Raw genomic sequence first — 18308 nt, 5'->3', positions numbered from 1 at the left:
TTACATTTCGCCTGTGCTATTCGGCATTTTATATCGCTCCTGGTTCGTCCATCTTTAGTAATTCTACTTCCCAAATAACAAAATTCTTCTACTGCCATAATCTTTTCACTTCCTATTTTTATATTCAGTGGTCCATCTGCATTATATCTACTATATTTCGTTACACTCATTTTGCTCTTGTTTATATTCATGCAATACTCCTTGCTTAGGATTTCATTTATTGTTATTTATACATTTTTTTACTCTCAGATAGAATTACTATACCACCAGCAAATCATAACATCTTTATCTTTTCACCTTGCACTGTTACTCCTGATCTAAATTGTTCTTTAACATCGTTAACTGCTAATTCTACAAAAGATTTAAAAGTAACAGCGATGGGGAACATCCTTGTCGGATTCCTTTTTTATTACTACTTATTTCTTATGTATCTTATCGACACACTTATTAACTCGTTTCTTTACATTTTCTGTCACAAATTTTATGATATCTTCACTTCCCTTGATGTGGACAGCAGCACTGAGAATATGAACGATCAGTTTATCACGTATGTCTACTTTTTTTTTTATACCTCGCATTTAAGGTTAGATCCAATAATCTAGGTGGCCAATTTAGCAGGTATTCTAAGAATCAGATAAATTTGAAGATTCGGGATACTTTTACCCGTAATTGCATAAACATGTTGTGTTTACGCCATTACGGGTAAAAGTAGCTTCATTCGAAAACAATATGAACAGAATTAAGTGGTAATTATTATTAGTTCATTGACAAAACTGCAATCATCTGACACCGTCACCAAGCTGGAGATGTTGAACTTTCTGAACATGATAAGAACGCATTCCGTAACCATGTAATGGCCCCCATATTGTACTTTTTGGAATGTTGAGTAGTGTAGAAATTCTTCGCGTGCTCCTTGTAAGACTAAGCTATACCACCTGAACAATGTTTTCCCTTTATCACCATGTACCGGTCGACGTTCAGATGAAATATGAATATCAGATCATCTTATTTATCTTACAAATTCAAAACATTTCTATGTTAAGTTTTGTTTTGTTTTTAATAATAAAATATGATTTTCTTTTTTTTTTATAAATTTCACTCACGTAAATTTTTGTTTACATAAAGTTTCTAAGATTTATATTTTCTAGAAGTTTTGATGATAAATTTTACGCATTTGTTAGTCATTTAACAAAGTTATCGCAATTCAAATCTAAAATACGTGTTTTTCATCGCCGATTTTTTTTTGTTTTGCAATGGATAACATGAAAACTACGGGAGATACAGTTCTGCATACTGTATTAAATTTTTCAGGTCAAGAAAACAAAAAACCATTAAGTTAACCCGTTACATAACGCTTTAAAAATTTCATACGATTTCATTTCACCGGGGTAACTAAAAATTAGGGCGAAAATTTTTGCTAGCCGTAAATAAATAACATTTTTTTCTATACCTACAACAAAGTATCAACGCCCGCACATGATTTTTATATAGTACTAAATAAACATTAAAAATTAACAGTTAAAAATTAAATTAAAAAATAAAAACTCAGAAAGTATAATAAAGCTCCAATTACGTATTACATCAATAATCGAAATAAAAACAATACAATAACCATCTGCTATTCTGGTATTCTATTATCTAGTATAAATAATTATAAGCTACTACCGAATACTCAAATATTTGAATATAAACGGATGGCCTGAGAATTCATAAAAGATTAGATAACATTATTTCGTTGTTCCCCAAAAAATTTGCTTATCAGTCTCTAGTTTAAACTTGCAACGCTTGCCACATAACAGATACAATCCAAAAGGATGTGGCGCATAGTAAGTTGGCAGTCGCAGCGGGCACAAATAGGTGGACCTGTTTGAATAATCAAATATCCATGAGTGAGCCTAGTCTGCCCTTTTCGCAAACGGCACATAATAACCTCCTCTCGAAGGTTATCCCTGAATACGGAGCTCCACGGTGACACAGTGGTTTTAACTTGATGAAGTTTATTGTTGATAGTAGCATTCCATTCACTTTGCCTCTCATCACGAACCACCCTCTTCTGAAAACGTTTCGATCGTTCGAAACAATGCGATGGTGAAAAGAGATTGGGAACAAGCCTCTTTTGCCACACTATCAGCTCGGTCATTGCTTGAAATTCCAGTATGGCTGGGGATCAAGCAGAAGCTCACAGTTGTATTACGTTTAATCGTTTTAAAAATGACACTCTGAATCTCACATACAACAGGGTGTCTGAATACAAATCACTAATCGCCTGTAAGATAGCCATGGAATATGAGCAGATAAGTAAGTGTTGAAATGTTGAGCTAATAAAAAAAGCGTTTTCGGATATATGACGGGGGTGAACGTTTTTCCTTACTTCAAGCTCAAGAATCACCAAAGTATTCCCCTTTTCTTCTCACTCTCTATATGTTGCATAACATTTGACACACTATATTTAAATCTTATTTTGTCTAAAAATGGATTGCTGTTATGCCGATCTCAGTACAGTCTAGAAATTATAAAAAGGTTATCCTGTTATATATTTAAATAACCTACGTGAAATCACTGATTTTTTTTTTGTATTACCGTTTTTACAAGTTCATGAAATTTACTTAACAGTTGAGTTAATTGTTACTATCTGAAAGTATCATGAATGTTCCACAGTACAGTGAAATATTATCCAGAAGATATTTATTCTGTGAACTAGTTGAACGTACCTTTAATTGACGGCAATGTCCTTCCCCCATACTAGTTATTTTAATTTTATATTTTGGTCTGTTTTTATAAAAGAAAATATTAATAAAATTTTAGATTAATTTGTTTTACTTTTTTTGAGAAAAGTTTTAATAAAACAACAGTGTTTTTGCTCTTGATAAGTTTATTATTCAATTTTTATAATAGTATTTTACAAAAGTTCTAGAAATATAAATATAACTGAATTTTAATGAAATTTAATTTTATAGGTTCATTTAATTTTTTTATATTAAATGTTTTTTTAAACTTTTATTCTAATATATTAATAGTTTCGCAAATTTCAGAGATTTATTACTATGATACGTATGGTTTTTTGATTTTTATTATTATTTATTAATCATACTATTTTCTATGATTCTACAACTTCTTAACAAGTAATAAGTAATGATGCAGTACCAATGACATACAAGGAACTCATCATGTTTTACCTATAGAATGATAGTGTCGTTTTAGTTTTGTTATAATTTAATTCGGTGGTTGATAATTGAATATTACTTAAGAACAAGTAAAATAATTCATCTGTATTAATTTCAGTATTAAAAATTAAAAAATATGAATGATTACATTTTAAAAGTTATTTATTATTTATTTTGTGATATAAAAGATAATTTTATTACTCTTTTATTAATAAAATTTTTATGAATTTTCGACTAATATTAATGAACTGATTTTTTTTCTCCGTCGATTTGGCCGGTTCTTGGATCCGGATTCGCGACCTTATGCTTGGTCGCAAAGCTCCAAGGGGTGCCATCGCCTCAAACTACCTCGGAAGAGCACAAGACCACGCTCAGGCAGCCGGGACTCGATCTTCCTTGCTTGCCATTTCTACAATGAAGGGACTCCGGTCTTAACGCCTTGCCTCTAACGAGGAACCCCGAAGGGATCCCCGCCGCTACTGCGGTCTTACTTATCCCCCAACGGCACTGCAAGAGAGTTCCCACCGATCATCAAAGATGAGATCCTGGAGCCTCCCACCCCTCCCGGATGAGGCTGTCTCTTGCAGATACCACAGCGCAGCTGTGGACATATTCATGGTGTTGGCGCAGGTGGGGCTACCTTACATCCTCAACCTCCGGGTGAATGTCCGTGCGATCTACATGACAGACAGTCATGTAGGTTCCTGTGTACAGTCCTTCCTCACGTGGCCGGCCATACCGCAGGCGAATCAATGGCCACTTCGGTCTGGACAAAGACAAAACTTGGCCATATGTCCCACACCCCAACACCGAAAGCAAAGGTCATCTGTGGAACGTCGAGTCCCCAGCAGGCCACCCAGCCAATGCGAATGCACCCATCGAATAGTAATTTAATGAATTGATATTAATTAAAACAAATTTCACGTAACATGTATCACCTTTATTATTACTGTTAAAAAAAGAAATTTTAGATTTTAATCCTGTTTCTTCCGGGTATTGTTAAATCTTGCCAGGGACTGAAACCACTTACCGCGTTACGAGCGCTGAAAAGAATTGGTGATGATGTATGGTTGTTTGCCATTCCTCACTGTACCCAAAAATCCACGTTTTTTACGGTTGTCTTTACCAGACTCTCCTGCTTTTCAGACCATATTAATATATAACGTTTTGTTATCCACTCAGGATGCCACAACCATTATTCATCAGCAATAAGTTTTTTAATAGTGTCGAGTATAATAGTTTTATAATAGTGTCGAGTATAATAGAGTATAATAGTATTAATAGTTTTTTAATGATGGTGTATAATAATACACCATCATAGAAGTTTAATAGCTTTACTGTTGAATGGGCTTAGGTCACGGTACTTACGACTGTGCAACTGAGGAAGACTTAAGTTATTAAAACAAATTTTTATGATTTGTTGAAGAGTGGATCGATTTAGTATTAGGAACTTAAGCAATGAATTTAGAAGAACAGAAAAAGTTCCCAAGAAAGTTAACAATAAAAGAGTTACTCCCATTAGAGTTGCTCCCAATTAGATCTATATCTTATCGCCCACAAATTAGAACAACTTTCAGTAAAACAAGGAAACCTCAGTATGGAAATTTTAAATCTACATAACCCAAATTTTTAATGGTTGACGTAAGTTACGAAAAATTTCTAACTGTTAAGTTTAACTGTTATAAAATTATGTTCAGTTTTATTAAAGGAAATGAAAGAAGAATTAATAAAATGAAATAACCAAGCGTATATTAAATCTTAACATTTTGAGGAAAGTAGATAACTATTATTTTAACGGGAAATAAAATATATCTTTCTTTAATCAAAAATTTGAAAATCTTTATCTTTAAATTTTTTTTCTAGTTATCTAGAAAATTATCTAAAAACAAATAATGTTTTTTTATAATAAAAGAATTTCAAGAAAAGCTTTGGGAAAAAGCAGTAGTTATAGATTATGGGGCGATAGTATATCAGTTTGTTTTCCTCGATAATACAAAGAGTTTTCTTTTTATTCAAATAAACCTTCATTATTTAAAGTCACTGATTTATTATTAATAAAAATAGGAGGTTATCGACTAGTTCTTCAAAAATTGATAGATTTCAATGATTTTATTTTTGGCAAAGTACTTTTATGAAAAAATTATTAATATTTGTAAATGGATTAATATTTAACTAAACATTAAGAAATAATAATATGGGAAATAATTACGGAATATCTGAAAACTAAAAAATATCTGAAAAATAGGTATTAAAAGAAAATAGTTTCGGTTATAATAAATTATTAGAAGGTAGATTTGAATCAACCATTTAACTAATAAATTACTTATGTACAATAAGTAAGTTATATGAAATAATAATCACAAAATACAACAGAAAATTACATTATTATACATTTTCTTACAATACACACATTATCACAGAAGAAACAAAATATCTAAAAAAATTCATCAATATAGTGTCTTATATCATTTTCTTAGTTTTGGTTGATTTTACGATAAAGAATGTAGTAAAAATATTTAATATATTTTTAGGTGCCTGCATTTTTTTTTTTAATAAATTATAAAAGAAAGAAATTTTTTTTTATTAATATTGAACAAAATAAAGTTCTTTTAAAAGTTATATTACCTAGACTTTATGTGGTTAATATAGAGGCTTGTAGAAAAGTATAAAAAAAAATTTCTTTAGTTTTTTCTGGATAAAGAGTAAATTCCCTAAGGGTTTTTTCCTGTCTCATCAGTGTTTAATTGGGATGTAGTTTTATCACCAGTCCTTGTAATCTTATCCAGTGACATCATTTTACTTCCTTCATTATAACGTACCTGGTTCTTGAGACATCTTATTTAATAATCGATTTTATGTGTTTCATTTAGTTCGTTAATGAACTTGACAAGTAATATATTTTAATATTAAAAAAAGAAAGTAAAATACGATGAATTTTTTGTTTTAGAATGAAGATTATTTCTGTAAATTTAGATTCATAACACAGTAATTAGATTCATAAATAAGTTGACAAATTTTTATTTAACATTCAAAATTATGATTAAATCTTTCTATTCTTATGTAACGTCATTCTTCACTGAATCATAATGGTATGAATATTATTTTAATGTGGTAATATATTATTTTCCCCTCTGTTTCCGAGAGCCGAATCCGCATTTAAGCATAAACACGGCTCAGGGAGCCATCGTCTCTAACCACAGGGAAGGAGCAGCGCCAGGTCCGGCTATGCCGCTCCCAGCCGCCCCAACCCAGTAGCCGGGACTCGGTCCTTTGATGTCTGGCTTCTAACGGGGGCTCCCCCAGGGGGTACCCCGATCTGAAAAGATCGGGGCGCGCTCGGTCTTTTCAGTTTGGGGGGTCAGGAGTCCCCCTGTTTCCTCATCACCACTGCCCATCCTAGCTAGCCCAGACGACTCCACAGAGGGCTGTCCCTCACCCCCTCGCTTCACAACCTTTCTGCTGAGTCAGCCTTGCTACGCGTCTAAAAGCGCTCGCTCAGCATCTTGCCTATGATGTTCTCCACACTCAGCGGCCTTACCAATCGTTTACATACCTGACGGTCATGATTCCACCTGCCACACTGGAAGAGCACGTGCTCAGTGTGTCTCTGCTTCCGCAAAATGGGCTTTCCTCATCGTCTGCCCTTCTCCTTCCAAACAGGTATTTCTTAAAAGCCCTGTGGCCGGTCAGGAATTGCATGAGCCAATAGCTCAGCTCACCAAATCCCATCTTGAACCACGGTCTTATGTCTCTGATGTGTCGGTGGGTCCATCGCCCTTTACCGGCAGCGTCCCAATGTCGTAGTATTTGAAATATTATAATGTCACTGCTAAGGATTCACCGTGATTTTTTTCAGAATTTATTTTATAGTTTATGTGAAAATTGAATTTCAGGATCGCTAAGAATTATGGATATTTCAATAACGAGTGAACATTGAATACACTAACAGTTAGATTTTAATACTACTGAAAAAATACATGATTCCGTAAGAAAACATTTTTAAACCTCCAACGGAAAAAAAGTTGTTTTATATTAGATTTACCTACATGCCCCAGAAGTACTAGCGAAGATTAACGTACATAAAGTAGCTTCACGTATTGAGCTCTCAAAGTTCATCAAGAAAATACCAGTTTAAAAGTAACAAACTATTTCGGTTATTTAATTAGTTATTTATCTTATTAGTTATTTATCAGATAATCGCATTGAAACCGGTCAATTCGTTCAAAATCTAAAGGTAAAATGGGCGCAATTAATGATTGAAGATTATACACCTTCTCCAGCGATCAGCCATCAAAGATAAAATGACGGCAGCCTATTCAAAATAATAAAATACTATATGATTTAAATTAGAGGTAAAATTGAATAAATATTATTTTAATTCATATTTTATAAATTGAATCTTTTTTTAAATTTAATCTTGGTTGGATTTCAGTTAACCACATGTCTCAGAAGTGGTCGATCTGAGTCTGTTCCAAACTTCATGTTTACCGGTACATTTACACTTACATTGCACTACATCTTCAGCTACGTCTGGCCTTGCAAGTCAGTTGCGGTAATGGCATTTACCTATACACATATCCAGACCCGGCAGTAGCTGGAAAACTGGTTGGAGAAAAAATCCAACTATTAATTTTAAAAATATTAAATATAATTTATTAAAACAATCTTTTCCTTTTAAAGATCAAATCTTTTTGTGACATTCACAAATATGTATTTAGAAGAAAAAGTTTGAATTATAATAATTACTAAGTGAATGAATAAATTGAGGAACCAAATTATTTCATTTTGTATCCAAAAATGAATATAAGTTGTTCAATAAAACTGTTATACTTGTTTAATTGGCTATGAAAAAAAAGTTAAGTACAAATATTCTACAGTATGCATTTTATACAGTAAAAATATAGCGATTCTTAAATATGAAATAACGACACAACGTAAAATATTCTGTTTTTTCAGTAATACGCAATTCTCTATGATGATTAAATTAGATAATATGATCTGGATAATGTAATATATATGAAATGAAGGAAATGGTTTATCTGAAAATAACTCAAATTTTACCATAAAAAAAATAACATTTTGGTTAAATATTTTATTTAAAATTTGTCAAGATTATAATACATTTTCCTGTTAGATTTCTTCTTTCTTAGCTCTTTATGACTGTTTAATATTGAAATATCAAATTCGTTGTAAATATATACACTTATTTTTTGCCATATAACCAGCATAATGACCAACTTAGAGAATAGTTATAAATTTTACTCCGTAAATATTACTGAAAAAAGCAAATTAAATTATTCTGTTATAGAGAAAACAAAATATTTTTCAAAAAATTAATGGCGAAAAGTTTTTACGTTTAAATAAACAACTTTAGTAAATTTATAAATTATACAAAATACGTTAAAAAATGTATATCTGAAGTAAATAATAAATAACTTCAGGCTTTAAATAACCTTAAATGTAAATAAACATCACTGTAACAATTACAGTGGGATTCATACAAGAACTAAACAATGGTATTGCTTTGATTTAAGTATGGAAAGAACACAAGATGTTATGAACTATTATGTTTGGATCAAATGTTAGTTGTTTCAAAATGGTAAATGTAAGTTTCAGTATTTTGTTAAGGCTTGATATGCTAAAAACGCGTTTGCCCTTACAGAAATAGTCGTCAATCCAAATGAAAAAAAAAATAGTTGTAATAATAATTATGATAATAATAGTCAGATATTAGACTTTTTGTTTTGTTTTACAATGCGAGTAGTTCATAAAAATTAGCTGAAAGTTTTCAATTCTAGGTATGGAATTAATAGCAGTTCATAAGAAATGTATTAAAATTACTTTAATACAGTAATTCTAATAGAATACACTAATTTTAACGACTTTATTAAAAAAAATTATTAATCGATTGATGTTTTATTCATGTTTAAAAAACAAAAAACAAAAATCTCAAATTAAATAAACGTAAAGAAATAATTTAAGAAATATCTTTAAAAAAAATCCTTTTCCAGTTCTTTAAATTTCGTCGTTTTGAAGTTGACGCAAAATGTAAAATAGCAATTTGGTAGTTGCTTTTAACATGGCGTCAACTTTTAAAAGTTGAAATTTAATGAATTAATATGGTATGTTTTATTCTTTAAAATTGATTTATGTCGGCTCTATTTCAGGCTTGTTATATTTGCTTTGCCGTCATCGTTAATTGGTACCAGAAATTTATTAGTGTGGTGTAAAATGACTTATAATCGAAGCTTTTTGATGGTTTCAGGTTATGCAGAATTTTCCCCTAACTGTAATACGAATGAGAATTCCTTATGCTACAACTGCTACCTTAATACCGGCAGGCCCGTATAATTTTCTTTAAGAATTTACTCCTACAGGATCTTCTGATCTCTCTATTATTGGATTTTCATCTGCCTTTAAGACAACAGACCTGTTCCGTTCCACGTCGAGCCGTTAGGTGCTGCGATCTAGTGTGTGCTAGCGCTCACCGGAAACTAGCATTCTACGTTAGAATCCCGCGCAGTGGGGGTCACATTTTTCATTTCGTCCGGATGGACTATCAGAGTTACTCATAGTTATTAGTATTCGGTGCTCGAATCTGATCCAAGGCGGTCACGTCATACTCAGTCCGGATGGACTCCATTCTTTTTTTCGGATAAACGTAACTTTAATGTTTTATTTAATTTTATATGTCAAGTTATACGTTATGTTACAATTCATTTCATTAACTGTCAAGACGACACAATTCATTAAACCATTATTTAGCAAGCAACAAGGCGTTGTCTTCATTCATCACCAAAATATGATACAGTCCAACCACGCTCTAAAATTTACCAAGACCTATTTTAACTTGTTAATCTAAGCATTGGCACTATAACTGTAAAATACAAACCGAAGCCGTTTGGACCCAGAATTCTTATAAGATTGCCAAAATTTTCCTGCAACTTAAAGATTGGCCTAGGATTGGGATAGCACATGACGGTGTTTATAGCAAGCTACTTTAATTGCTTGGGAAGTGAATAATATTATCTGGAGAGCCGAACATTAATGGAGTTTTAAGAAATCTCTGGATAACTGTAATGTAATTAGGAGATACAGATAAAAAGAATAGTCAGCAGACAATATTACAGTTTTATATATTAATGGCCTCTTCACTGCTATTGTACGCTAGCAAAATATGGGTTCAAAGACATAAGAGAGGAAAGTAGTAAAATATGTAACCCTTTGGTTCATACTCATAATGATGCCATAAGTTTACAGTGAAGTCCATAAAGGTACACTTGAGATTGTTGATATTAAAGATACTACTAAAAATTATAAAAGAAATCCAATAAATTATTAATAGCGAATAGAATAAAGTAGACTTCCCTTAAAAAATACTTTCCTAAAAATAAAAGAGAATGATGAAGACTAGCAGAATATTATGGAACGGTTTTGATATCGGAACCCAACGTTTTTCATAACGTAATGCATTTTATACTGACGGTAAGTATCCTCATATATTTTTAATACATTATAGATCCTTAACACTTCTATAAATCTTTAAAAACAAAGTACCATATCATTAATTTATGAAATAGATTACTCACCCTTTGTAAAGTGTTACTTAAATAAACAGATTCTTTATTCAAGCCGGTAAATAATAACATAGTAAATTATAAAAATGATGTAAAGAATGGGAACGTGTGGAGCTCTACGAAATTTTAAAGAAAACTTAGAAAAATCTACGGGGGAAATGATGATTCATATTCCCTCATTCCTAGAAACCTTAGTCGACAATTGGTAGCAGTGTTTCTACGTCATTTAATTTTTACTTCTCTTAGTACTTTTCTAATTTTACGTTATCAGATTTACGTTATTTTTCTTGATGAATTAAATTTACCACAGAAGCGTTTTAAGCTCGTATGTGGAATTTGGAAAGTGTTTTTTTCCTGACCGGGATTCAAACTGAGACCTCCAGTTGAAAGGTTGTTTTTGTGAACGAATCTTTTTAACACGGACAACATATTTTGAAGACCTACTTAAATTTTGTATAAAGAATACAATTAAAAAATAAACTTCAAAATAAAAATATTCGTTTAACCATCTTAAAAAAAAATTTTTGTTGATTCATTACTGTTCATAACAAAAACAATAGTGTACAGTATAGACACAGGTTGTTGTGGCGGTGTCAACAGCGCAGGGAATTTGTTCTGTCTCAGTGCTACTCAGTACACGTTTAATAATTAGTTTTTGTAAATAAATTAAATTATTATTTATATTATTATTTAAACTATAATTTTTTATTTATTTTACTACCATTTCATCAAAATATATCTTATAATTACAGCAGTGATTTAGTTACGATAATAGTTTTTAAGTTCTTGTTGAACAGGAATTAAACCTTATAAATCTTTACCAATTCGTCCGTCACTAATGAAATCTGACTATTACCAATATATACTGTTTATTATATTTTCAAATTATGACAAAGATCTTTTAATTTTCTTTTAGGTATGCATTTTTTGCTTTCTTATCTAAAGCAGTCAAACAGTAGAGAGATTTCTCTCGTAGTTTTTTTGCAACAGCATCTAAAATATTTTACGATGTGTATTTGAAAACATAATTTTTCACTACTGACCAGACATTTACATTGGATTCAGTTCATAGTACCAGAATAATGTATTATAAATGAATGACATTTCAAATTGAAAAACATCATCTATTTGATACGTTATTGTTCCGTTTTATTTTGTAATATAACTCTGGTCTCAACATGATAGTAGTAAATGAAAATTTTTAGTTTGTTAACCAGTTCAGTTTTTGTTGAATTGGAATTTAAACTATATAAAAAAAAATAAAATCAGACCAGTTTTATTAACTCTGGTGTATGTTAAATAAATATTTCCTCAGTATTAAAAATTATGTATAAGAAATTACTACTACGATCTGCTTGAAATTTCACTAAGCAGATGAAATTTTTTAATTGAGCTTTTCTGTACTTTTCAATTAATTTAGTAGTTTCTTATTATTTTCTACTTTTTTCTGTACTGTGATAATTTTTTGTTTTTTATTGACTACATCAACAAGCTCAGTTATCTCTCTAATATTTTCCAATTATCGTCTTCTTGTACACTTTTACCTTCTACCCTTCCCACAAGTACGAAATTGTTTAAGTCACCAGTTCTTTTCTTTACAGATTTTTCCATAAATTTTTCATTTCCCTGTTCATATTAATACATTTTCATCTTATCAACAGAAATAATTTTTAACATTTCAGAAATACCAGAACATCTTCCTATAACTCCCCATTTCGATGGCTATTTTGCTTTTTTGGGAGGGATTTTCCTACTGTCCAATTTTAACTTCTGGAAATTGTTACAATATAGAGAAATATTTTCAAAAATTTCTTTCTAATTCTTCGATCCATATGCAATAATAAATAATTTATTTTATTTTCTAATTATTATCCTAGCTAAATACTACTACAAATATTTTTTATTTACTGATTTTTTTTGTTAGTTACCGATTTCGAAATTTAAAAAATAATGGAAGTTTTACTATTATTTTACTTTTTATGCTGTTATTTTAAAGCAATTTTTATTATATTTAGAAAGTTTATAATGTTTAAAATAATTAATTATTTTAATTTGATGTGTGTTTTATGATAAAATATATGTAGTAAATTTATAATTCTTTGTTGTAATTAATAATAATAATTGCTCTTTCTCATTTTACTCTAAACTTCCATACTTCTTTAATAATATTACACGAAACTATTCTGATATTTATTATTAGATTTACGATAACGATATAACATCCTTAAGTGAGTTAATTTATACAATATTTCTAGCATAAATTTTATTAAAATATAAATTTACGTTCTCATCTCTCTGAAGATTATTTTAACAAAATAATTATTTGTATTAAGGTGTCCTAAAAAGAGCTCTGTAAGTACCAGTGAGGCTATATGTTAACGGATGATATGAAGAGTATGTTATTATCTTAGCGATAACGAGCTGTTCTTTGTTTTATTAATGAGGGTTGTTACTCACAAATAATGCCCTTTAGTTTTGTAACTCAGTGTAGTGTGTATAACTCTGGTGTCACTCATGAAGAGCTAATTACGGCGACCTGTTGTTATTATTTTAACATTGTAAAATAAAATATAAAGATAGTTTGTATGCGTTATTTTTTGTATAAAATTAATATATTGTTAACAATAGTAGCTGCAGAGGTAATTAAAAAAAAAAATAAATATAAGCTACCAAAGTGTTACAGGAAATAAAAATAATGAATTATTTATTTGAAGAAAGTGGATTATCAATTTTTTATCATTCTGTAACATCTAAATAGTAAAATATTCGTCCTTTTGTACGTACTGCTTAAAAAAATTAATTCACACAGTTAAAAGTTTACAGATCACATTACAAATGGAAAAATACTGCTGAATGGATAATACAAATTATCCAGACCAGAATTCTTTTACGAAGGATCAAAGAAAAGTGTAAAAAACGTAAAGCAGCACCATCACATATGAAATAAAGAAAAGGGAACAGTTTGATTTCCTTAATAACAATTAAAAAATAATAAATATTTGAAGATAATAAGAAGTATTAATACAGAATAAATTACAATTTTGAGGCAGCAGTAGTGGGAAAGTGTTTCAGTAGGTAATGTCATTTATTAATATTAATGAATTATTGGTTAACATGATGATTCGTATGGATTCAAACAGTGAGATGACATAAGTAATATGTTTTGCACGAGGAATATATTTAGAAACATAAATGGTGGTTAGTATTTTATTATAGACACTTGAAAGCGATGAAACAATATGTCTTTGTCTTGACTGCAAAGGAATAACTCATCTAGTCCAAACAATCAATTAGCAGAACAAGAAACAAAATATCAATAGAGAGAAATTTTTTCCATGGAATGAAGATAGGTTTACTTTATTCTTCAAAATAACTGACTTTCTTTTCAATTATATTACACTAAAACAATCTAACTCTCACTGATTTTTCTTAAAATCAGTTTTCAATTTTAATATCCGAATTACGGAGTAATTATTAAATTGTAATGAAGCTGGTTAAACTACAATAATTTTATTTTAAATGTAATACTATTAAAAAAGCACTTTTTTAATGGAAAACCAGCAATATTAAATTACATTAAAATTTTTTTTTTTTTTTTTTTTTTTTGTAATATGTAGTTATTAATTTTGTTCATCCATATTAAATGTAATATTATATTTAACCACCCTTATAAAATAAATTTATCTTTAATAAAATATATATATAAACTAGGCGGTCAGGATTCGCTTCTCTCGCCCGAACGTCTAGCCAAGGGGCGAAGCCCCCATGGACCCTCAAAGCGTTCGTTAATCTCACGGTTGTGAGAATAATAAATATTTACAGATACTTTTCAAGGAAAAAAAGCATTTGTCAATTTACTTATATTTCTGTTGCCATGGTGACAGATATATAATGAAATAAAAAGAATAATTTTTTTTTTATAATGGATATATTTAATATATTAATTTCCAACAGGGTTAGGGCCTAAAATCTTCTCTTGGATAACACAATTATGTCCTGAAAAATTGAAAATAATCGGTAGGTTGGTTCTCACGTGATGCTGTTGCAAACAAACACACAGATCAACAACCTTCTCATTTAAAGATACGACACGGGTATAATAAAAGTGTACAGATTGATAGTATTTATTTATTTACCAACAATAATTTGTAGTCAGGGTATATCTTCATAGAAATAGTTACACTTAAAATACACAGCACGACATGTAGTGACAGTAAAAGAATTTATAGTTTATAAATAAAGGATGATTTAACAATATTCATAAGGATGAATCAACATATTACATAACAGATTAAAATGTGATGCAGCTGTATGATTTAAATTAAATTAATAAAAAACAAAATTGTATAATGTAGATATTTAAAGCTTAGTATTTAAAGTTAAGTACTAAAATACTGTTAAGTATTAGTACTTTAGTAATAATACCAGTAGTAAATGCTAATAGTAATAGTATTTAGTACTTTGCCAATCTCCGCGGCGGAATGGTAGCGTCTCAATTTTTCATGCGGAGGTCCCGGGTTCGAATCCCAGTCAGGTATGGTCAGGCATTCATACAAAATTCCATTTCCATATTACAGGTACAAGCTTCAATGCTTCTCAGCAGTTTCATCGACCAAAACGTAAATAAATAAATACGGTACTTTAATTTAATCCAGGATCTATTAACAAGTACAGTACTTTAAATCCCGGGTGAGCTTTTCGCTCCGGTTTTGAGGAGGACATCCAGGTACGGGGAGGCCTTCCCAGATTATGGTCCGTAAGGTTGAGTCAGAAAGTTGTGAAAGAGACAGTCTTGTGGAAATGGCGGTCGAGGAGATCAAGCTTGTGGAGCGGCATTGAGTAAACCTCGAGAAATGAAGAAGGGAGAGGCATCGATCCGATGGCAGCAGAGGGCTGCGGGTGTGCGGGAAATGACAACTACGTCTTTCTCTCCGGGCTACGAAGGAGAAAAAGAAATCAAGGACGGGCAGTAGGAGTTCTTTTCATGGGAGGAGGCCACGAATCTGGATCGGGAATATGCCTTCCCGATTGAAGAGGTAGAGATCAAAGAAGAGCGAGTGTCGACTGGTGTAACTTCTGATCCTGGCAAGCGGAGGTGGTTTCCAGCTAATAATACGGCTATTATTCTCCGTTAGGCTAGGCAGCTTAGTTCTCTAGTTACATGAATTAAAACATATTATGTTTAAATAAAACGTCAAATATTTTAAATTAAATTGTATATGCATGTGTGTGTAAGCCGTGCATCAGTAACAGCCCACAGTTGTAGGACTTTCAACTAGATAGTCCTACAGTTGTGGGTCAACATTTTTTATCTTTAATCATATAATCACAATAATAAATCGATTACTTTGCTGATCTTTATAACTGCATCCAAATCATCTCCTTTCTGATTAAATATTTACTTTACAACTGGCAGAAATAAATTTGCATTCAACAATAATTTTATTAGACTTATCAATTATCCACTGCTTCAAGAATGAATTTTTAAAATCAGTACATATTTTTATTTTTTCCTCTACTATTAAACGTAAAATAACTTTACTTGCAGAAAAAGTTATTTTCTGCAAGTTTTATAATTTTGAACACACCACAATAACACTGTAGACATCATTATTACGATTCCAACATTATTTGTAATATCAATAATAATACTAATAATCTACTATAACTAAAAAATGAAATTTCTCCAGATATTAAAATAATCTCTGAAAAATTAAATAGAACAAGCAATAGGTAAACTAAACAAGATTATCACAATCTCTGCCACGATTAAAACATTTCCTATTGCATGGGCCTAGCAATAACTTTATCGACCAGCAAATGTATTTTTTGTGAAAGTACCTGTATTTATGAGAGGGGGGGGGGATAAAAACTGATGAATTAAAAAAAAAGTAAAACATATGTACGTACGTATGTATGTATCTCGCATAACTCAAAAATGATTATCCGTAGAATGTTGAAATTTTGGATTTAGGACTGCTCTAACATCTAGTTGTGCATCTTTCTTTTAGCTTGCATTTGACTGGACCAAAAGTTTCCAAAAAAGCCCAAAACACAAAAAAAAAATCTGGATTTTTGTCTTTTTCTTAACTGCAGTAATCAGCTCTCATTGAGAGCTTTTCAACGATATTTCATAAGTGGTGCTGATTTTCATTGGTTCCAGAGTTATAGCTAAATAAAATTTTAATTAATGAAATATTTGGATCGTAAAAGGGTTAGACACATCGGTTCGAATCCGACTAAATTCCCTTTTTTTAACTTGTTTTTTTTTAAATTTATATATATTGATTCCTTAATAATTATTAACCTCTGATTATAAAAAAAAATGTGAATATGTAATTAAATAGGCGTACAAGGAAGTCTTGTGGTGTCACATCAGGTTTTTAATACTTAAAATGTTAATAAGTGAATTAAAAATTAGTAATTTTTTAATTAAAAGTTTTGAGTAAATACATATTAACAGAAATAACAACCTAACTAAAATAAAAATTTGAGAACATGCAACAAACAAACGAATGCACCATCTGTTTTATTACTGATATATTAAATATTGTAATGTACACGTATTATTCTACAGCTGTTTCAATCTTTTACAAGATGTAGCCTCTTCAACTCTAGTTCGACAGGTAAGCCTTCAACAGTTCTCGTCATGCTTATCTGTCCTGCGCCGTCCTCTGCCAGTTGGTTCTAGCCACCCTTCTAATGCCTCTGTCCCATCGATCTGGTGGCCTGCCTCTTGGACTCCACTCAAGGACCGCCTTTGTCCACCTTCCATCACATCTTCTCCCGATGCGCCCTGCCCATTGCCATTTCAGAGCTTTACACGTATATCAGGAATTAATATTAGTATTTATCCTAACAATTAATTTCAGTATTAGTAATAACATCAGTATACTGGTAGGACCGGACAGCCATGACTTTTAAATTTTAACTATAATCTTTAACATTTTTAACTTTAATGCAATAATTTTGTCTCCTGTTGGTGGCACAAGTAAGCTGAAAGATCTTGAGTTCATGTCAATGTGCTGGTAAGATGGATTTCATTAATTATTAATATTACTTAACGATTAATTATTTTAAGTCCAATCGAAACATTTTTTTAAAATTTCATAGCTTTTAAAAATGAAGAACTTTGGGGTGGAATAATTTGCCTCCAAAATATCCCCTGAATATTTTTAAAAAAAGTCTCAGCTCCCGAAAAAAATTTTGTAAAGCGCAAAAGATTTCTGTTAACACGTATTTTTAGGTTTAGAGTAAAAATACTGTGTTAATTTCCCGATAAAAATTGAAAGAAAATTTGTGAAATAATTTAATTCTGAGGAAATTTGTATTAATAAAAAAATAAAGGTTTAAGAAGTTTGACTTTTATTTACATAAAACACACTTGAAAGTATTCTGGTTATAAACTAAACGAAAAATTAATATTAAAAATCTGATGTGAAGACCACATCAATTCCTTGCACGTCTACTAAATTACGTATACACATTTTTTGCTTCTCGTCATCATTTGAAAGTGAGATACGATCCTACAATTCTTTAATAAAGTGTACAGTTACATAATTGCTGA

The sequence above is a fragment of the Lycorma delicatula genome, chromosome 1 (assembly GCF_047948215.1).
Source record: "Lycorma delicatula isolate Av1 chromosome 1, ASM4794821v1, whole genome shotgun sequence".
NCBI classification, from domain to species: domain Eukaryota; kingdom Metazoa; phylum Arthropoda; class Insecta; order Hemiptera; family Fulgoridae; genus Lycorma; species Lycorma delicatula.
The sequence above is the reverse complement of the archived record's forward strand: the minus strand, read 5'-3'. Positions refer to the sequence as shown.